The sequence below is a fragment of the Rhipicephalus sanguineus genome, unplaced genomic scaffold, assembly GCF_013339695.2.
Source record: "Rhipicephalus sanguineus isolate Rsan-2018 unplaced genomic scaffold, BIME_Rsan_1.4 Seq683, whole genome shotgun sequence".
Taxonomy (NCBI): domain Eukaryota; kingdom Metazoa; phylum Arthropoda; class Arachnida; order Ixodida; family Ixodidae; genus Rhipicephalus; species Rhipicephalus sanguineus.
In genome coordinates, this window is record NW_023615761.1 from 82,733 (window position 1) to 104,849 (window position 22,117).

General features: G+C 47.7%; 1 long non-coding RNA gene across 1 annotated transcript in view; it reads right to left on the reverse strand.

Annotated features, from left to right (window-relative positions):
* Window positions 1-840: 840 nt before the first annotated feature.
* LOC125756767 (uncharacterized) overlaps window positions 841-22,117 on the reverse strand; it is a 34,049-nt gene continuing 12,772 nt past the window's right edge. The window contains exon 2 of the long non-coding RNA XR_007414730.1: window positions 841-1,114. This is a non-coding gene — a long non-coding RNA (uncharacterized LOC125756767). The remainder of the gene's footprint in view (window positions 1,115-22,117) is intronic.

Consider the following 22,117-nt stretch of genomic DNA (forward strand, 5'->3'; position numbering starts at 1 on the left):
TTAAGGTGTAGAGAATCCTAAATATGCTCCCCAGAGGAGTTTCTCCTTGTAATAATCAAAACAGCTGCAAGTATTGCAAGCAGATTTTACTTGTATCAACTGTATTCCCATTGCCTACAAATTTGAGAGCTAGACAAGTATGCAAGCTGCAACAAAGTTATTGAGGGGCAGGCACGCTCGCACGAGTGACAGGACAGCGGCCTATAGCACAGTAATCCACATAACTGTTGAACCAGCAGTGAACAGTGGTTGAAACTGGATACCAGCTGTGAGATACATAAATCAGGCTTCGTGTTTTTCGGGCGCTGGTATATTAAAACACAGCATGTGACGGTTGTCTAAAACATTTTGCAACTTGAAAGTTTATGCATAATTTATGCCTTAAGGTGTAGAGAATCCTAAATATGCTCCCCAGAGGAGTTTCTCCTTGTAATAATCAAAACAGCTGCAAGTATTGCAAGCAGATTTTATTTGTATCAACTGTATTCCCATTGCCTACAAATTTGAGAGCTAGACAAGTATGCAAGCTGCAACAAAGTTATTGAGGGGCAGGCACGCTCGCACGAGTGACAGGACAGTGGCCTATAGCACAGTAATCCACATAACTGTTGAACCAGCAGTGAACTGTGGTTGAAACTGTGATACCAGCTGTGAGATACATAAATCATGGCTTCGTGTTTCTCGGGCGCTGGTGTATTAAAAAGCCAGCATGTGACGGTTGTCTAAAACATTTTGCAATTTGAAAGCTCATGCAATTTATGCCTTAAGGTGTAGAGAACCCTAAAATGCTCATCAATGAAGTTTCTCCTTGTATTAATGGAAAACAGCTGCCAATTGTGCATGACAATACTGGGCCAGAGATCAGGATGGCATGAAAAGCAAGCGACTAGATCCAAAGCAAGAGAAATAATTCACGAGGAGGGCAGTGAAAAGTGGGTGCAGGAAGAATGTATAGCTTGTTGCATATTAGTGCTGCACTTAGCATCTATCAAAGGCATTCTTAAAAGAGCTTAGCCCGTCGCTTGAGGTCATTGCGTTTCCACTCGGGTAGGCGGTAAAACTCCAGCCGGCTCATGTGGAAGAGGGCCTGGAATTCCTCGTTGGACAGATGACGCTGAAATGACAAATAAAATGCCTTATTCATGTAATCAACGGCACAAAAGAAGCTTTCACTCAATTCTATGTATCAGTGCAGTACCTAATAATTTATTCCCGAGCAAGTGATATAAACAAGGGAATCATATCTCCAAAATAAACTACTACTTTATACTTCACTAAGATTGGCAGTTATAAATGATTTTTATTTATACACTGTAAGCAGGAGGGGCCACTAACGTAGAAAAAACAACAGGAACAAAATACAACGAAATGCCAAAAATGAATGCAGAGCATACACAGGGTACTATAATGCTGCAAGAGTAATGTAACATGTGAAAATTATTAGAATCAAAGACATTTGCAACTCTTCTCAAAGATGATGGTTGTGGCAAAAATCAGCCCAGTGCCCCATCATAAGTAGATCTTGCAGAGTGAGATTTTACACAGTCAGTTGAGACTTTTCAGAAAGACAGCTATGCAAAAATGCCAGGCGGCCAGCTTTTCTGCCAGGCTCCAGTACAGTGCATGAATGAAGTGAGTCATGTCTTCAGTACAGACTGAAAATACATGATGTCTTCAGTACAGACTGAAAATACATGCCACTGCCTTTATCGAAACCTGCTCAAGTTGTGCAACCAAATGAATGGGCCATGAAAAGCATGTTAATTGTTGTCTTTAACTGGCTAGCACTTACTGTGATTTACAATGAAACGATTTCAAGGAGAAAAAATCACCCTTTCTGTCGGTGGGATCTGAACCCAAAACTTTCGAATTATGAAGAAAAATCGCTCTTTCCATCGGTGGGATCTGAATCCACAACCTTCGAATTATGTAATTTGAAGGTTGTGGGTTCAGATCCCACCGACGTAAACAGTGATTTTTGTCCACTTCAATCCATTTCAATTTACATCCCAATTAGTGCACTACACTTAAAGATAACAATTAACATCCTGTATGCTTTCCTGACCCATTTGTCTATTTCATTTATTTGGCTTGAGTATAGCTGTCATGAGTAAAGGGGTGCGAAGCGCGTGCCGAATGTGGCGATGGTGTGCGGGGCACAGAAATTCCCCGATGGTGTGCACGTCCGCGCACGCCATTGGCCGGGGAATGTCACAAATTGCCCTCTCCCTACTTAGCGGACCTATACCCGAATGCGAGGAAATCCGCGTGTTGGGGCTTTTCATTCATCAAAGGTGCAAATTGACGCTACCCTACACAAGATACGAATGGTGGGTGACCAGGTGGGAATGGTGGGTGACCAGGTGGGCCGGATGGTTCGTCGGGTATCCAATAAAAGGGGGGGGACTACGATGCAAAGATGCCCTGTGGCTGGCTAATGGGTTCGTGACAGCCGAATTTTATTCGGCTCCCTAACTCCACCTACGCAAATGCGATGAGAATGCCTTCGATGTAGTTCTCCGCAAGGTTTACAAGAGAGTACTCGATCTCCCCATAACTACGTCCAACCAGCGTCTCCTCGGTTTGGGGATGACCAACACGTTTGGGGAGTTACGAGAAGCTCATCTTACCAATCAACACTTGCGCTTCAGCAAAACACCTGCGGGGCGACGCCTTCTGAATTGCTTACATATATCCCCCATTACGCAGACGGAAGAACGGGTCCGCATCCCCGAAGCTTGGCGCTTCGCTCTCCAGGTGCGACCCCTTCCGCACAACATGACTAGAGGCACCCATGATGGTCGCCGCCTTGCGCGGGCGGAGGCCGTCTCTCAACTGTATGGTTATAAGCCAGGTGTCTTCTATGGGATGCTGCCGGCCCGCACCATGGGGGTTGGTTCACGTCGGCCGTCATCCACCGAAACACTACAGTTCAAGGCCTTACTTTCCGTGCCCCAAACATTACATTTGCGGAGGAGATCGCCATTGCACTGGCCACCGCAGATCCAGAGTCCCGGGTCATTATCACTGACTCCAGGGGCGCCTGCCGCAATATTGAGCAAGGGTTATTCCATACCGCGCATTCAAAATCCTCCACGCTTGTGAGTATACGAGATATCCAACCCGTTGTACGATCGTGTGGGCTCCGGCTCATGCGGGTCTTGAGAGAAATGAGACAGCCGACGCTGCCGCCCGCGCGCTTACTCACCGGGCATCGCCTCATCCGCAGCCAGCTCCGGAACCCGATTTCAATCCGGCCACCACCTTTAGAGAGATCACCCCTTTTATCAATCTTCGCATGGCCTCTATCCCCCCGTTTGCAAAGGCTCACCAAGGCGGAGGAGCGCTGGCTTCTCCGCCTTTTCACCAATACTGTGCTGTGCCCGGCAGTATTGACTATTTCAATTCGGCCTTCTCGGGCGCGTGCCTGCATTGTGCAGAGGAGTCTTCTGACACCTATCACATGGTGTGGGCATGCCCCTCCAATCCTGCCTCCACCCACCCCACCCCACCCGAGAGGACTGGGAAGCTGTCCTGCTCGGCTGCTCCGACCTCCAAGCCCAACAGGCACTGGTGGTTAGAGCCCGGGCCGCCGCGGCAGCTACAGGGATACCGGACTAGGGATCCCTCCTAGTGCTTGTGAAGGGCGGGCCCATTCGGCTCACCCCGTCCACACCTCTCGCTGTATATAGCTTAATAAATGTTTTCCACCAAGCCGTGGAGAAAGACCACAGGACAAGGAGCAGTCATTGTTCGGTGCAGTTGGAGAAGAGCAAGGTAGTGCAAGCCAGCATCACACCCATGACGAGAACAGCAGGGCCCAGTTCTAGGGGCAGCAACACGAGAGGCCCGGGAGGGTGGCTGTGAACCTTTGTGTCAACCGAGCGAGGTTTCCTGGGCTTGCAGCAGCCTCATCACAGCAGTTCTCAGGGCATCTGCGGCACTACCCCAGCTCGACAAGACTGCAACCCACCGACAATCCCCGGAGAGCCACGTCAGCAGTTCGATCCAGTGGCACTGAGGAGAGGCCGAGTTAGGCCTAACCGGGCAAGACCGATGTTCTCGACGAAGACCGAAGCATCGGCGATGAAGACGACCAGCGAGGTGGCTGATCAACGACGACTCTGAGACGTCGACAGGAGCTTTGACGACGGGACAGGGCGTCAACTCTGTGGCACCGAACCGAGTCAGCAACACCACGAATAGTAAGAACGCTCGAATGGCATAGCGAGAGACTGAGACGCCATAGTGGGCAGACCGCTTCAGGCTAGGAGAGTGAGCATAGCTCGAATGCTTTGTGATGTTAGTGATTGCGCACTAGCATAGCATTTTCGCACGTGTTACTTTTTGTTGTAAATTTTGAGTGTGCGAATTTTGTTTGTGTGACATAAAGGGTGTTTGCTGTGCCACCACGGTCTCCAGACTCTCTCTCCGAACTCCATCCCACATTGCAAGCGCTCCTGAGTAATATAACTAACATATAAACGAGCCCTCGAAAAAAAATTCCCCTTTTGATCAAGATGTACAATGTCACTTTTACTGTGTGGGCCCCATATAACTGCAGAGTATTCAAGCTTTGCTCTAACACAAGCACTATTTGTAAAGAATTTAAGTCGGTGGTACATCGTTAAGTTTCCTCCAAAGAAACCATACATTTTTTAGCAGTGGTGAACAAATTATGGATAGGCTTGTAGATTAGCCCTTTGCGGTCCGTTGTCGGGCAGCGCCCGACAACGCAACACGGCCGTAGCGGTCCGCTGTGGGCCCCGCCCGACAAGGGTGTTCGTGGTTTAAATTTTGCTGTTTTCTCACCGCGAGTCGCGCGCATTTTTGTATACATGAAGGGCCATCTCTTGAGGAATAAGTGAGCTTTGTTTGTTGAGGTTTTACTTTTTTGACACTAGGGTGCAGCACTATGATCAGCACGGGGCCTAGAGCGTACCCACTCGCGCGCGGTTCGCTGAGAAGCATGGCCACGTTTTCACCGCGTGCGTTTTACGGCGGTGCTTTTAGCGAAAGCGAGGATGACTTTAGTGAGGAAGAGAATTACGTGCCTCCACCAGACAGTGATGACAGTGATTCGACAGAAGTGAGTGACGAAGACGACGACGGCGGCGGTGGAAACCTGCAGTAATAACCCTGGCCTGCACACAGGGGAATGCTTTGAGCGGTATCATACGTTGCCCAAATATCACTAAAAGAGTTGCCTGCAGAATGCAGGAGCAAAAATAAATATCCTGTGCGTTTCTCTTCCACAGCTTGTGTTTTTATTCGCGGCGCCAGAAACTGGCGAAATAGTTCGGACCGCTAGAGCCGGAAAGTGGGTAAAGGTTTTGGACCGCAAAGGGTTAGGAAAGTTTGCTGCTTAAAGGGCCAGTCAACAGGCTCCGACTTTTTTCTAAATCTCCCAAACAAGCGCGCCAATTCACGCAGATAGCCATGGTGATCACATTTTATGAATATCACAGTGCGACGCAGACGCTCCATTTTGAAAAACGATTCCCGCACCCCTCTCCAGCGCCTTTCCCATCCTCCTTGTGACGCGAAGTGGCGTATCTTGCCCATGGGCAACATTAGGTTGCACCGGCTTCGTTTATTAGTCCTCCGCACTACGAAATGGCACCTTAGCCCTGCGGTGATGCAGTTTGGCTGCGCATTTACCACACTTCTTTGCCACGCCACTAGGGGGACCCTAGCACCGCTCTGACATGAGTCACACATGAAGGAAGCCTTGCTTGGCTGCGTGCTGATGACATAATCACTGATGTAGTGTTACGTTGTCGAAGTGGCTGTAGTCACGGCAGCGGGCTACGCCCCCTCTTGGCGGCCAAGAAGGCTGAGAAGGTCGAGCAAGGAGAAACCAAAACCAGCCGAAGTGGGTTGTTTTATGCCCTGTAACTTCCTTACTACAGCATCATCATCATCGGCCTGTCCACTGCAGGGCAAAGGCCTCTCCCATGTTCCACCAGTCAACCTGCGCCTGCTGCTGCCACTTTTTAATCTCATCTGCCAAGCTAACTTTCTGTCTCCCCCTCGCGCGTTACTATCTCTTGGAATCCAGTCAGTTACTCTTAATGAGCAGCGGTTATCTTGCCTAGGCGTACATGCCCTGCTCATTTCTTCTCGATTTCAATGAAGATGTCCTTAACACCCGTTTGTTCCCTGACCCACTCTGCTCTCTTCTTGTCTCTTAAGGTTACAACGATCATTTCCTTTCCATTGCTTGCTGTGTCATCCTCAGTTTAACTTGAACCTCTTTGCAAGACTCCAGGTTTCTGCTCAGTAGGTAAGTACCGGTAAAATGCAGCTGTTATATACCTTCCTCTTGAGTGATAGTGGTAAGCTGCCATTCATAATTTGACAATACTTGCCGAATGTGCTCCATTCCATCCTTACTCTCCTAGTTACTTCAGTCTCATGGTTTGGCTCCGCAGTTGCTACCTCTCCTAAGTAGACATAAGTGAAATCTCGGTATAACGAACTTCAGGGGGCCGCGGAAAAATGTTCGTTATTCTGAAAGGTCGTTATAGTCAAAACCCAAAAATTTACCATAACAATAGAATTTCAGTAACGCAAACGTCCTACCTTTGCCATGGTACGTCCTTGAACTCGTTTCTCACAACAATGCACACGGGAACGTCAGACAAGGCACGTTTATTTGAAATAGTCCGTGATCGTTTTTTGACGGGTGCAGCACAAACTCTGCGTCACGAACGATTCTAGACTGTCCGCATTTTTATGTGCCGCTTCGGTCGCTGTTCCGCTTTTTTTTATGAATATGCGGAGTTTCCTCAAGTAGTCCAACGCATCTGTGGCCGACACGGACTCGTCGCGATCTTCGGGTGCTACCGTGACATCGGCGTCCATGTCATCGCTGCAATCCTTTAAGGCCCAACTGCATGCACGCGAGTTTGAGCGACGGCCGACAGATTTGCTGTCGCGGAGGGCCATCTATCGCCGTCGCTTGTCGCGTTGCAGGTTTCTGGGGGCTATTTTGTACGCGTTCTAGCATAGAACGGCGAGGAGGATCGAACAAAAGGAGGAGAGGAAGCCACACGGCATTGGTCGAGGCTATACTGACGGTCAAGACGTGAGAATAGCCACAAAATCTGCATAGAACAGAGAGGAGGCGTTGGAACAGTTTCTGGCCCCATTCTATTGATAGAACGGATACAAAACAGTCTCCGCAAATGACTTGGATTGGATCGAAACGAAAGCGGAGGAGTGGGCTTCCCGCGCATATCTCTACCGCGCTGACAGTTTGCGAAAATGGCGTCTCTCGTTTATGCCACTTCGTGTCGCCTGCGTGGCTGCTGCTGCAGTCACGCAGAAACGAAGCCCCGAGGTGGAAGATGCGTTTGAGATGATGACTGAAGAGGCGGACTTGGTGTCGGGGCCCTCGCTGTTCAGCGCGTCAGACAGCTCGCCCCACAGCCGACGCCTGTCCGCTGCCGTAAATTCGTGCGTAAACTCGCTAGCTCGTACGGCCAACTCTCGATGCTGTTCCATAAACGAGAGCAGCAACTCTCTCTGATTGTCGGGAACGCGCGGACCTCGTAAGTGCGTGTGCTGCGCATTTCGACAACTGAATAACGGTTCCAATCGTTGCGCCGTTTGAATTTTACAAGTACACTAATATAGAAACACTGGATGAAACAGCGTGGTGGCCAGCGCCACCACCGAACGTCTCGTGAAACTGCGACACCCCCTGGCGTTATGTCAAGACCACAAGTTAAATGTTAAAGTCGCTGAGCTCTTCAACTTCAAGCTGCGAAAAACATGCTTCTGAATATTGATGTTCAGGTATAATAATTATACATTTATTTATGCATTGGATACCTTTGAATTCCCCAGCTCGCCTATTGGCTGTGTGCTCCCTCTCGTCCTTTTGTTCGATCTCCTCCCCCGTCTATGCTAGAACGTACAAAATAGCCCCCTGGTCAGCCAGAAAACATCGCTTGTCGCCCGGAAGTGAGCATGACGATATCGGCAAATGGCAGCTCTGACCCTCGCTTCGGTTGCAATTTGCTCGTGATGCCAATCGGCGCGTACTTCAAGGAATGCAAGTTATAGACTACTACCTTCTTACAGCCCCATCTCACGCGGAGAGCGAGGCAGCAGCCGTATTTTGTCGTTAATTTTGATCGACAGTTCATTTGATGTTTCGTGGTAGCTTGCTGCAATGTCAACATCGTCGTTGTGTGAGGCAGGGGCGTAGCCAGAAATTTTTTTCGGGGGGGGGGGGTTCAACATACATTATGTATGTCGTGCGTGCGTTTGTATGTGTGCGGCATATATGCGCAAGCAAAATTGAAAAAGGGGGGGGGGGTTGAAACCCCCCCCCCCCCCACCCTGGGCTACGCCCTGGTGTGAGGTAGCCTTCTCCTGTGAAGCAACGATGGAGGCATGTGGCTTTTTAACGTTCTATGACGCAAGAGGAAACGTCGCGAGAGCCAGTGGGGGACTAACCCCAAAATAACGCAGTTTGCAAAGTGCGACGGTAGCGTAGGCAGAGTACACTTCCGGGCAACCCAATGGGATCCACGCAGATACTACTGTCGCGTTTAAAATAAGGATTACGAAAAAAGAAAGTCACGAAAAACTTTTATGGCATCCTATCTGAAACAAGACAATAATAAATTGGCATGTTGTCACGTACTCTGAATTCTTTTTCGTAAGCTTTGCCTGCGTGCACGCAATAGTTTTCAATCGAGCAACCGTGACATTGTCAAGAACATGTTGGTGCCCGTCGCGGACAGCGCGACGGAGCCCGTTTGTCGCTTCGCCTTTGCCGAAAGTTGCGTGCAATACATGCGGTGGGCCTTACAAAACCTGATGCGTTGTCGCGCTCCGCAACGGAGGGAAAAAAAAAAAGTTCTCCGCCCGCGTCTTTCTCCTCCCGCGCTGCGTCGTCTGCTGCCTTACAGCTCCGACTGTTATGACCGATACAGTGAAATCTAAGAATCCTCGCATTTTGGGATATAAGTTCGTAGTACTGAGGTGTTGTTAAGATTACACGGGAATTAAATAACGATCGTTATTCTGAAGTTCGTAGTAGTGAAATATTTTTACCTTGAAACTATAAGCAGTCGGCACGGGATTTCTTAAAAGTTCGTTAATTTGAAATGTTCGTTAATGTGGTGTTCGTTGTAACGAGGTTTGACTGTATTCCTTTACAAATTCCAGTGCCCTGCGACCTACCGCAAAGCGCTGTTCTCGTCCGAGATTGTTGCACATTACTTTAGTTCTGTGCATATTATTTTCAGACCTAGCATTCGCTTTCCTTATCCAATTCAGTAATCATGAGTTGCAATTTGTCGCCCGAGTTACTCATCAAGGCAATGTCATCAGCAAATCACAGGTTACTAAGGTACTCCCATTAACTTGTATCCACACTGTTCTCAATCTAGGGCCCTGAAAACCTCCTGTAAACATGCAGTGAACAGCATTGGGGAGGTCGGAGGTCGTGTCTCCCTGCCTTACACCCTTCTTGAGTGGCCCTAGATTGGGAACAGTTAAGGACACGAGTTAATGGAGAGTACTTCAGTAACCTGCGATTCGCTGATGACACTGCCTTGATGAGTAACTCGGGGGAGAAATTGCAAATCATGATTACTGAACTAATGTTCAGTAATCAGAAAACTAATGTTCAACAGCCTGGGAGGAGGGCAGTGCTTTTCAATAGGTAGCCAGGCACTGGAAGTGGCAAAGGAATACTTAGGACAAGTAGTGACCGCAGAGCCGAGCCATGAGACTGAAGTAACTAGAAGAATAAGAAGGGTGGAGTGCATTTGGCAGGCATCCTCAAATCATGAATGGTAGTTTACCACTATACCTCAAGAGGAAGGTATACAACAGCTGCATCTTACCGGTACTTGCCCATGGAGCACAAACCTGGAGGCTTACAAAGAGGGTTCAACTTAACTGAGGACCACGCAGCGAGCCATGGAAAGGAAAATGATAGGTGTAACCTTAAAGGACAGGAAGGGGACAAATTGGTGTTTTAAGGGCATCTTAGTCGAAATCAATGTAGGTAGCATAATTCTGAACAGTAGCGCAAAGAAGCACATGGACGGCGACAGATCAAGACGGGACACAGCGCTAACTATCAACTCAGTGTTTATTGCACGTGATCGCATATATATACACGCGACACCGCGCGAAGGAAAAGGACAGTGGGGGAAAGAAAGGGTACACAAGGTAATCGACCCAGCAAATCAAACGGCGGCTGACGCAACAAAAATGCCATTTCCTTTTCCGATAAACAGATTGAAGGGCAACTTGCAGCATCTCTATATTTAATCTCTGCTGCTTCAATAATTTCTCTTGTTAGCTGGTCAGAATTTTTTTGGCTAGCGAATGTGCATGTTTGAACAGTGGCTTGCAACCGCAACGTGCACAATGCGCAGTGAGGTGGCCTGACTAAGCGAGTTTATCGACATTGTACCGGTACTCCCGCAGGCGACCGTTTCTGTCTTGTGTAGAGAGTGTCGTCTATTCTATTCCGCTCACATGTGGCAAAGAGTATGTAGGCCAGACAGGCAGGTGCATGAACGATCGCCTGCGGGAGCACCGGTAGAATGTTGAAAAACTCGCCTTGTCAGGCCACCTCCCCGCACAGTGTGCACATTGCGGTTGCAAGCCACTGTTCAACCACGCACATTCGCTAGCCAAACATTCTGACCAGCTAACTAGAGAAATTATTGAAGCAGCAGAGATTAAATATAGAGACACTGTAAGTTGCCCTTCAATCTGCTTATCAGAAGGAAATGGCATTTTTGCCACATCAGCCGCCTGTTTGATTTGCTGGGTTGATTACTTTGTGTACCCTTCCCCCCCTCTTTTTCTTGTGCGCGGGTTCGTGTGTATGTATATGCGATCACGTGCGATAAACACTGAGTTGTTAGCGTTGTGTCCCATCTTGATCTGTCACCGTCTGTGTGCTTCTTTGCGCTACCGTTAAGAATTGGGCACTACCAACTAGCCCATCAGTCTGTCCTTTTGATCAATGTAGTGCACAGCCATGATAACCACTGGCCATCAAGAGTAACAGACTGGATTCCAAGAGAAGGGAAGTGCGGGAGGGGGAGGCAGAAATTGAGGTGGGCAGATGAGATTACCGTCAAATCCCAAGCAAGCGCGCCCCCCTCCCTTTTTTGGGGTATTTGAAATACGTGCCAATGACCGAGTAAGTGCCCCCCCCCCCCCAATTTCAATGTTTCATTGTCTCTTTATTTACCCGAGAATGAGGTGAATAAAAACAGTGAATGCATGAGTGTTCAATAAAGCCTTTCATAGAAGCACGGGTGTGCCTTCGTTATTCTGAGTGGCCATCTTGTATTTTGATCCATGACAAATCTTGTCGGATTAAGAAGTCTGCGGGGATAATGTGGCCGCAGCAAGCACAGAGTTGATGGGCGAAACACGGGAGAGAGACCTCTGCCCTGCAGTTAGGCTGATGATGCTCTTGTTGATAACTATTTTTTTTTGCGGCCTTAATGCATAAACATTGGGTCGAAGGATGCGCCCAGTTTTGAGATCGAAACATCCAGTTCATAGAAAGACATACATGTTGGAGCTGTTAACCTCATGCACAATGTACTCAAAAACTTTAAAAAAAGAGGGCGCTTCTGTTTGCAATGGATCCACACTCCAGAAATTGTGCCCATATAAGCTGCTTTCTTTTCATAATCAGATAAGCCGACTACAGTTCTGTTAGCAGTTGCAGAGACCCTCCTTCAAAAAATAATCGGTGGAATGAGGAAGAATTAACCCCAGTCTAAGAACTTAGACCTGAAGCATATCACAGGGTTAGCCACAACCAGGGATGCAACAGCCAAAATAGGATTTGGAGCAATTTTTGGAGCAGGAAAATCTCTCTTTTGGAGCAGGAAAATCCAAATTTGGAGCAGGTTACGGAAAAAAAAACTCTAGTTTTGGAGCTCAAAATTCCAAATTTGGAGCAGCTTCACAAACAAAGCTTGCTTTTGGAACAGTAACAAAAAAAATATGCAAACATTTCGATGTCACCACCACAATCATGTTTTCAGTGCATAACATGCTGAATAATGCCAGTGAATTCTCCGAAAACCAGTAAGGCCTTGGTTGGTGAATTTGCACCAAGGTCCTTTACACCTGGCCTACGCCACTGGCTGATCACGTCACTGTTGCAATCCACTTCATTCAGCACCGATGCGCTGAATTTTGTATTCCGCCCTGCTAAGAAGATCTTAAGGACAAAGTCCATTTTAAAGAGAGCCGTCATATGTGTATATAGTTCAAGAGAAAGTTTAAGTCCGGTGTTTATATGTCATGCAACGTCTAAGACAAACCAGCCAATAAGTACATCTTCATAAGTGCGTCCTCCCCCTTATCTTTATTTTTATATATATATATATATACACCGGGTGTCCCAGCTATCTTTAGCCAAGGGTTAAAAAATACAATATTAGAGGCAGGCGAGTGAAATCACTTGCAAATTACTAACAGTCACCTTGCGCACTACAGACAATGTTTTGTTTGGTAATTAACTATTTTTTAATTAAGATTATTTAATTAAATTGCTAAATATTGACTGTAGGCAAGAAATGAGGCTTGCAAAGTTCGAGGGCGTCTTCAGAAACCCCAATTGCATTATTTGCGATAAAGAAAGCCTCACGTATACCATTTTTTCCAAGCTGCAAAGAAAGCCCGCGAAATACAAAAGAACCACGTGACTAGCGCATTCGCGCACCGCGAGAATGCTGCCCTCAGCCGTGGTTTGAGAGAACGAAATCAGCTGCGGCCACGACTCGCCAGCTTCATTGCAGCGGTAGGCCGATAAGTCGACGGTGGTTTTTTTGGCCCGGTCAGCCAGTTGGCGCGTGTGACGGTGCAAGTTGTGTTGCGAGCGCGGGCCAAGAAACCACCGTCAACTTGTCAGCCTACCGCTGCAACGGAGCCACGGCTGAGGGCAGCATTCTCGTGGCGGGCGAATGCGCTAGTCACATGGTTCTTTTTGTATTTCGCGGGCTTTCATTGCAGCTTGGAAAAAATGGTATACGTGAGACTTTATCGCAAATAATGGAATTGGGGTTTCTGAAGATGCCCTCGAACTTTGCAAGCCGCATTTCTTGCCTACAGTCAATATTTAGCAATTTAATTAAATAATCTTAATTAACAAATTAGTTAATTACCAAACAAAAAATTGTCTGTAGTGCGCGAGGTGACTGTCAGTAATTTGCAAGTGATTTCACTCACCTGCCTCTAATATTGTATTTTAAACCCTTGGCTAAAGATAGCTGGGACACCCTGTGTGTATATATATATATATATATATATATATATATATATATAGAGAGAGAGAGAGAGAGAGAGAGAGAGAGAGAAGCGAAAGTCGGCATCGTTTCATTGGACGCAGTGCCTGTCGCCGTGTAGAGCCGAACCCTTCCTAGTTTCGTGCAGCGCGTCTCCAACAAAGCGGACGCCATCACTCCCGGGTCGGTCGCATGCTCTACCGTACGACAGCTTTTCCCGAGGAGTATTCCTACCCGTTCCGCTCGTGACCGCATGTAGGGATACGGCAAAGATCTCGTTGGGTTAACAATGGTGAGCTGCTTTCGTTTCTGCAAGCGACACGCAATCTGCGTTTCCGCTCAGGTGGCGTCAGCCAACGGCATACTTGGGTTCGTCGCCTATATTATGCGTGCAATATATTAACAGTATAGTACCAATAGCGCTATGCCGCACGTGCTACCGAGCAGATATAAAGATCCTGATCGTGATAAGGTTGCTGGCGATAACTCGTACTGACGTGCTCGTTGGTATCTGCAATGAACATTCGCGCCAGGAAAGCGGTGACCGCACTCGCGTCGACGTCAAAATGATTAGTCGAACAATGTCCACATTTCCAAAAAAACGGAAGACCTTTTTCGGCACATTGTGGTGTCGGCCTCACCGCGACTGGGGGGGGAGCAAGTACCTTGATGAACTCTTTCGGCTAAGGCGGTCAGGGTTTTCGCGTGTAGTACTTCTCTATACAACACTTTACTCGTCAGTAGGTTAAAAAAGACTTTACTGTATACAACCCGCGAATTCGTGCACGCGAGTACTGCTATTTGAACAAAGGCAGCGTTGAACCGGAATCCACCAAACAATACCGACATCCCCACTAAAATTTGCAGCACGTGTCAAACGGCTCGTTTGTCAGTTAACTTTCTTTATCGGTGTTTCTACATTAATGGGCGTTCACCTTTCCTCATGCTGAATGACCCTGTAAAGCAGCGTTTGAACCAGCAGTAAAAACTTCATTTAGGCCCACCGGCCCACCAGCAAACACACCGGAACAGATTAACGTCCTGTTTGAGTCAAGCGCCACTGGGATGAAGGTGCCTCTGGTGCTTCTCCCAACATTAGGTCGCCAATACGGGCTTCGTTTTACGTTAAAACGAGGCTAAAACTAGCGCAACCGAAAATTTTGCGGTTACCGGGGGACGTTTTGGCGCAGCGTCGCGCAATTTCGAGAAATATCGCGGTTTTGGCGCAGCTCGGCGCAGAAAAACGAAATTGTATCAAAATGGCGCAATTGGCGCAGCTGTTGCATCCCTGCACAACATGAAAAGGTGGTTACCATATATTGCCGATTATAATTCGACCCCCCAACTTGCAACCCCTTCTAGGGGAAAAAAAGTTGACTGCGAACACAGCCTCATGCTGCGGCCATAGCTCACCAATAAGTTTTTCAGAAGAGGAGTGATGCAAAGAAAGATTTATTTGCCCGTGAAACAGTGCTTACGACTCGTCGTCGCTTGAAAGAAGGACGCAGTCACGGTCATTGCCATAATGTGAGCCACTGCTGCTGCTCGCCGTCAGAACGGGTGCCAGTGGTACTGAGATGCCGCACGTGGAAAACGCCGTGCGGACCTTGTCGGTTGGCAGTCCATACCAGGCATCGTTGACAGTACAGTCAGGCTCAATGTGACTTGCAGCACGGGAGCGTGTGGCCTCACGAGATTAAAGATTTCGCATTCCTTCCACTAACCCTTATATCTAACACTTAACGCTGTTCTCTCACTGGGCGATGTTCCCCAAATGAAAATAATATTAAATTACAGAAATGAAGCAAATGAAGCAAGTTGAAGCTGTGCGCAATCATTAAAGTCGAGAGGCCATGCGCTCCCGTGTTGCAAGTCATATTGAGCGCGACTGTACGTGCTTTTGCTTCATTATCATCGTAGCAAAACTCAGGCTCTGGCTTCTCTGGTCGTGAGCCCAATCTCGAACCGCCTCCTCAATGGCAGGGTATCATCCAGACTTCGGTCCGCGAAAGGAACGGCATGTAGCAGCGCACGCGAATATCTTGGTCCTTTGTTTTCTCCATTCCCTCACGCACTTTTCAGACACATGAACTTGCGCCCTGCTTCACTGTTGCTTTCCAACTCTGCGTAGAAGATCGCTTGCCTCTTGAAAGCAGCGCTGTACTGTTGCCGGCATAGCGGTGGCATCTTGGCGTCCGTTTGGCAGTGTCGCAAATCGCGCACACCACAGCTCGCAAGCGAAGCGACATGCAGAAATGGCGAACAGGCGTGAGTGCAAAAAGATGCGAAGACGCTTGTGGCGCGTTTAGTTCGCCGCGAAGTGTTGCCAGCCCACACGGCGCTGCCAGCTTTTCTATGGGATGCCGATGGTTTGTCAACAAATCGTTTCTATTGATATGAAAACAAACTGCAGGGCGCATCGCAAGACAAATTCCTCTTATTCATAGAGCATCATTCGCCCTCTATCAAAGGTTTGAAATGCTGCTTTCGAGACCGTGTTTCCTAAGCAGTTCGCATTAATGGCGTGCGGCGGTGATTTTTAAACGCGCTCCGTAGTTTCGCCTCGCGTGGTTTCGCTATAGTTTCGCGATCGTCGTGGCACATCGCAAAAACGCCCGGCTATGGAAGCGGAGCGCGCGCGTTGGGAGATAGTTGTTGCCGCGCCTCCGCTGCCTCTGCGGCTGATGTTATCGATGCGTCGAATAGCAGGAAATCCGAAAACGACGACCTTTCGTCGGACCCCACAGATAAGTCGACTTTACAATTCCGCGTATAGGTCAACTCCGATTATAGGTTGACCCCCCAACTTTGGAAGGTCATTTTATGAAAAAAAAACGTCGACTTATAATTGACAATATAAGGTAGCATGTACAGTGTACAAACATGTTTTTTTTCTGTCCCTACAAGCTCTTGACAGCAGTGTCCCCCATCGGCAGCAAAAGTGTAAAGGGGTCATGAACCACTTTTCCAAGTAATCATTGAATGACCTCGGTATCCAAGTTTATGGCCTCACGAATCGATCGCCGCAAAAATGTCTTGAATCTGTGAAGAACAGCAGGGGTGTGTTGCCGGCTTTAAGCGCTTCGTCTCTTCTCTCGTCCTGACGAGCACGCTGGACAAGGAGGAGGGATGGCACGGGGCAATGCTACCCATTGTTAGGAGTCAAGCAGTGGCAGCTCCAGAGCAAGCGAGGATGGGCCTATGTATGAAAAGAGGATGCGTGAGATTGTAAGCTCTCCTTGCTGCGCACAACTGCAATTTGGCTGAGGTATTCATAGCAGGATGTGCTATCTGCAGGATGTGTTTTCTCACCAAGCCCAAAAGGTGGTTCATGATCCCTTTAACACTTTCGTGACCGCACCTATTCCCATCGATAGTATGTTATCATTTTCAAGATCAAGTTTTGGCACTCTCTGAGCGGTTCTGGACAGCTAACGCAATACAAAGCATAAAATAACATGTTTGTTATCACTTTTGTTTGCGAGTTTGTTTTTCCCACCGCGGGGAGATTTTTAAAGCTCGTTCACAGTCGGTAGGTGAGCGCTCATTCTTTCGGACTTCGCGTCGACGCCGCTCGCCTGTGCTCCACAGAATCAGCGAATTTCGACGGATTCCGATTAATATGAGCGGTAATCTCTGGATGATAGTAGCACCACAGACCAGAAGACGACTTCGATTCGCCAGGCTTCAGTACGGACGGCGAAGGTGCGTCAAACCTCCCCGGAACATCAGCATATCCGCCGTAAGTTTCGTCTTCTCCTCGGGTCGTTTTATCGCTGCCGCGCGTTGATGTAAACGTATCTGGTGTGTTCTAAAAATAACAGCTATTATCTGCAAGGTGTTAACTTCGTTCGGGCGTGAGCATTTGGCACCGGCTGCAGAAGAGCGCAGTTCTCTTCGCGAAGACGGCGCGGAGCACACTTTGACCCTACGCTCCGGTGTGCTGCGCAGCGGCGTCTTCGTGTTGTTTTTTACCGCAGAAGTCGTCAGAGAGATATGCAACCACAAGATAAGTATGCGTGGATGCATACTTTCGAAAAGCCAGCATACAGTGAGAGGGACGAATCCATGGAGGGAGGTTACTGAAGAGAAGAGGAGCAAGTTCGTCTCTCTCCATGTGTACATGGTAATCGTTGAAGTCCCGCGCTTGCATTGGTGTTGGTGTCGACGACACATATTTCCAGGCCTTCGTCCACCGTCACTGATGCCACGGAAAAGGTTCAAGGCTTCTTGAGTGTTTCTGATCTGAAGAAGACGACCGTCGCCTCCCGAGAATCTTCACCCCGGTCTTCTCTATTGCAACACATGAACGATTTTTTCTACGCTATCTTTTAACCCCGTCGAACCTTTCAGTGGATGAGAAATGGTGAAATGTGAAGGTCGGTATGGTATTCGGCAGTATATGAGCGAGAAAGAGGTCAAATGAGGGTAGAATTATGGATTTTTGCAGATTTCGAACAGGCTACACTGTTCATTTCAACAAATAAACAGGAAAATTGAAAAATACCAGAACTGCAAACTATGCTAGGAAAGTTGAACAGAAATAAAAATTTTTTTCCCGAAACATGCGCAGCCAGCCTTTGTTTCACCGCGTCGAGAACCTGCATCGCGCGGTGGTATGATGGGCACTAGTGATTAATTCTCGTATTTATGTAAATAATCTGTGCACTTACAGAGCTTATATTTCCACTATTATTCTACGAGGGCTTTGCGTTCAAAACGTATATTTTGATTTCTTTAAATGTTTACCCATTGCGAGTAGCATTGATGTTTTTATGAATCCTTCTTTCTTTTTGATGCATTTTTCTTTGTTTGATATTTTTTTTATTGAATTCGAAATAAATCCGCTGTTTGGAATTAATACTGTTAGAAAGACCAATTCTTCCTCTATCATTTGATACCCTACACGTTAGCATCAATTATCTCTGTGGCAGGAAAAAAATTTTCCTGGACTAGCCAAAAACAACCGATTTTTCCGCGGTCACGAAAGTGTTAAAGCACGATAAGAAACTTAACACTTTTCCATAAAATTTCCCACAAAAGCAGTCTGTCTACAAGATCCCATGTCTTGCAGTGAGACCTTACCATCCTGGTTGCCCTGGCTACTCCTCAGCTACTCAAACTATCCTATCCATACTGGCAATGACATTGCCTTCCTTGTCTCTTAGTGCATACATCTGGTTTTTGCCTGTGCCCAGTTCTCTCTTCCCTTTTAGGCTTCATTCGTTCTTTAGGCCCGTATTCACAAACCAACCTCATCCTTATCTTCTGCCCTCCTTACCTTTTCGGCACCTTAACGCATTTCATAAACAAACCTTATGCCTCAATTCAACCTTTCCTTAAGGGGGGACGTGGCACTTAGGGAATGAAAATCAACCAAAAATCTAGTTTTCGCTGGCCATCTCTTCACGCTCCTGACATCATTGTGAACCTAGTTATACCAATTTTAACAGCAGCATACCGTCGTCTTCTATCCACATCTTACTTTAAAAAACCAAAACCATGCATCCTGCCTTTTAAATTGAGGGCAAACGGCAAACAATTTTTCATGCTCCTCCTGTAATGGAGGAGCAATATCTTTTGTTCTTTCTGGGTTATCATTGCGATTTCTGTTTCGCTTCTAAGATAATAGATGCGATGTGTCGTAAGGCAAATTTTGTTACAGTACTTTCCTAAGAAAATGTTCTAAATCAAGGTTTTGTTTTGAGTATTAATTGGGGCGTTCTTTAAATTGGGTGCAAAGCCCACAACTCTGCTTGAAATGGCCTAAAGCAATGATTTATACTTTACGACACACTACAAGCATTCTCAATGTATTCTGTGGATTGTACATTGGTGTGCAGGTTGTGGTTAATTAGCTAATTAGGCCTTAAACAAAGAAGTAGGTGTTTGTGATATCCTGGAAACTACTTATCATAGGAAAAAAATCAATTGCATATTTGAAATCAGCACACAAACATTCTTAAACTCTGCAAGTTCCATCAAAATCGATCAAGAATTTTAAAAATGTGTTAAAGTGCCACGTCTTTTAACCTTAGTGCCGTGAAAAGGTGGCATTTGATAAGGTAGCCAGGCAGGTGCCTTAAAGGAATGCTGAAGTGGTTTTACAATTCGGTAAAACTTTGTTGTTAACAAGGACCAACATTATTGTCCACGATGGCGTAATTTTTTTCGCTGTTGTGGCAGCAGGAGCTTTAAAATACGCGAAAGAAAAGTTCATCTTGCTCCGCCCACGCGAACGCGCCGAAAGTGTGGGCGTGACCGTAACTACGTCATCGTCGGTAGTTTTGGCCACGGTGGTAGAATAACAGGTGGCCCGACGCGCCGCTCCGCCAATGCGCCGCGCGTGTCACGGAGGTGCTCGAGTTGCCGCCGCTTTTCCGCAAGGTGGCAGCAGGTATACTCTGGGCCGATATCTCCGCTCCGGCGCATTTGAAAGCATGTGGCCAGTGTGCGTCGCGAGCATTTAAACTGCACTTTACCTCTTTAACTTTTGAGAAAGAGATCCGCGGTGTATTTATTACACCAGAGAGGCCTAGAGCAACACTAAAGAGTTAACGTCGCTTAGAACGGACGCGCCACTAATGAAAGCATGCAACGCAACCAGCGATGCGGAGGCGTCCGTGGGTGCAAGCGTCCGAAGAGCAAGAGCGTCCCTATGTGACGCAAACAGCGTCGCAAAGTCGCAATCAGCCTTCGAGTCATGATCACGGCCAGATCACTCTGGTCGTGATTAGGTGATCCCACTGCTTGAGATCCGCTCTGATGCGTCGCATTTGTTGCGCTCTGTCAAACCAACGTGCGCGACCGCATCGGTGTTTCCGCTCACTTTGTAAGCTCGAGCCACGGCTGAAACCACGGTGGCTCGATCTGTGACGCTGATGCGGCGGCCACCATGGGACGAAAATGCTTTGCTCCAAATTGCAAATCTGGCTACAAAACGTGCAAAGAAAAGCTGTGTCTTTTCTCCGCGCCGAAAGACGAAAAGCGACTGCAGTTGTGGAGAAATGCAATTCCATGGAAAGACCGCCAGCTACAGTCCTCCGACATACATACGATAACGTGAAAACCAAATGCTTTTTTTTTTACTCTGTACACTCGCCGGTAGGAATTTTCACGCTTTCGAAAAAAAAAAAAAAACGCGCACGTCTCTTGCAATCGGCACCCTGTGACAGTCATATCGGGACTACCCGCGTCCATTAAAAAATTAAGCTTCATAAAGCTTGGCGCTCTTACTTTTGCGGTCGAAGCTGGCAGACAGCCACTACAAGCTAGTAGTAAAAGCACAAACAGCCGTTTAAAGCCACAAAATTAGCTAGAGAAACCGGTTTTTACAGCACAGCGAGAGCTTGCGGTGCGCGTCTTTCGGCCCCAAAACTCGTCGCGTACCTAGCGGCGGCCGCGAGCAACTCGAGCAGTACGGCGACGCGCTCGCGGCGCTCGATGGGCCACCTGTTTTATTCTACCACCGTGGTTTTGGCGGAGCCGTGGCCTCCGTGACTACTTGTGGCTGCGCGCGTTGGTGGAACTGATCGCGAAGGCCATGCTTTTACAGAGCTGATGGCGCCGATGACGCGGCACACCGAAGTTGACGTCACCGCCTTCGCTCAGCAGTTCAAGAAGCCCTGCGGCTGCAGCCGCAGTTTTTTTGCCAAGAAATGCCATTTGCGTTCACTTCTGTGAACTCTTACATTGGTTTTCGTATTCACTAAGGATCAAACTATGATTACACATTCCCAAGTCATTTTTTTTAAAAAGTGCTTCAGCTTCCCTTTAAGCACCACTTATGTGGCGCACTATGGCTGATTACGCAAGAAGCTTTACAAGTAAACCTTAGCCATACTGCCCCGCATTATGAAACGTGTGAAAAAATCAGTGCGGGTACGACGCAGAAGCCAACGTGCTTCACTGCAGGATGGGATATTTTTTTTTCTCTCTTTTTTGCAGTCACGTAGCCGCTGCTCGGTGCACAGCCGCATATCGCTCTTGCCGCTTTGAGCTGCTCCCACCCTTCTCATGTTGTACGTCTTCAGTAACACCGCGTGCTATCACAATTTTTCGCTGTCACAATGCGATGCTTTCAAGTCGATGAGCAGCACTGGATCTTCAGTAAAATTCAATTTTTGCCGCTCTGCTGCACTCAATAACAAGACATATGTATGACACACGCAAACATCCAGACATGCACACACGCAGACGGACGGAGAAAAATCGCTCCCAACTTGACGCATCTGTCGGTGCCCTCGTAGAAATGAGCGCTTCGTGGACCGTCTGTCTCCGCGTGCTGCATCGGTGGCACGTCTACGTGAGTCGCCGGTTGCTATGACAACGGTTAAGCGTTATCAAAGAAAAGGAGCACACGGTGCGGCCTACAGGACTCGTTCTTTCCGCAACTTGCATGGGCATGCGTTCCTGTATTTTCGTTATTGTTTTGAGAAGCATGCAGCTATTTTTCTTGCTAATAAACCAACAATGAGCCAGCAAAAGTTCATAGCCTCACTCCCATGCTCGTTCCTTATGGCGACAAGGCCACCTTCTGTAAGGCTGCCTTAAAACCGAATAAGGCGAATTCCCAAAACACACTGTGACCTTTTCTTATCCTTATACTTTTCCCTTCCTTATGAAAGGGCGCCTTATAGCATTAAGTTAAGGTTGGTTTGTGAATACGGGCCTTAGAGCATGTTCAATTCTCTCCATATTAAATGCGGAGCATTTCTTAGTCGCACCTGCGGCGTCGGCCGCCGTCCACTCCCCCACTGCGCATGCTCGGCTGGTCTCGTGCCGGCAGCAAGCCTCTCCTCTCCCTCCCTCGCATGCTCGGC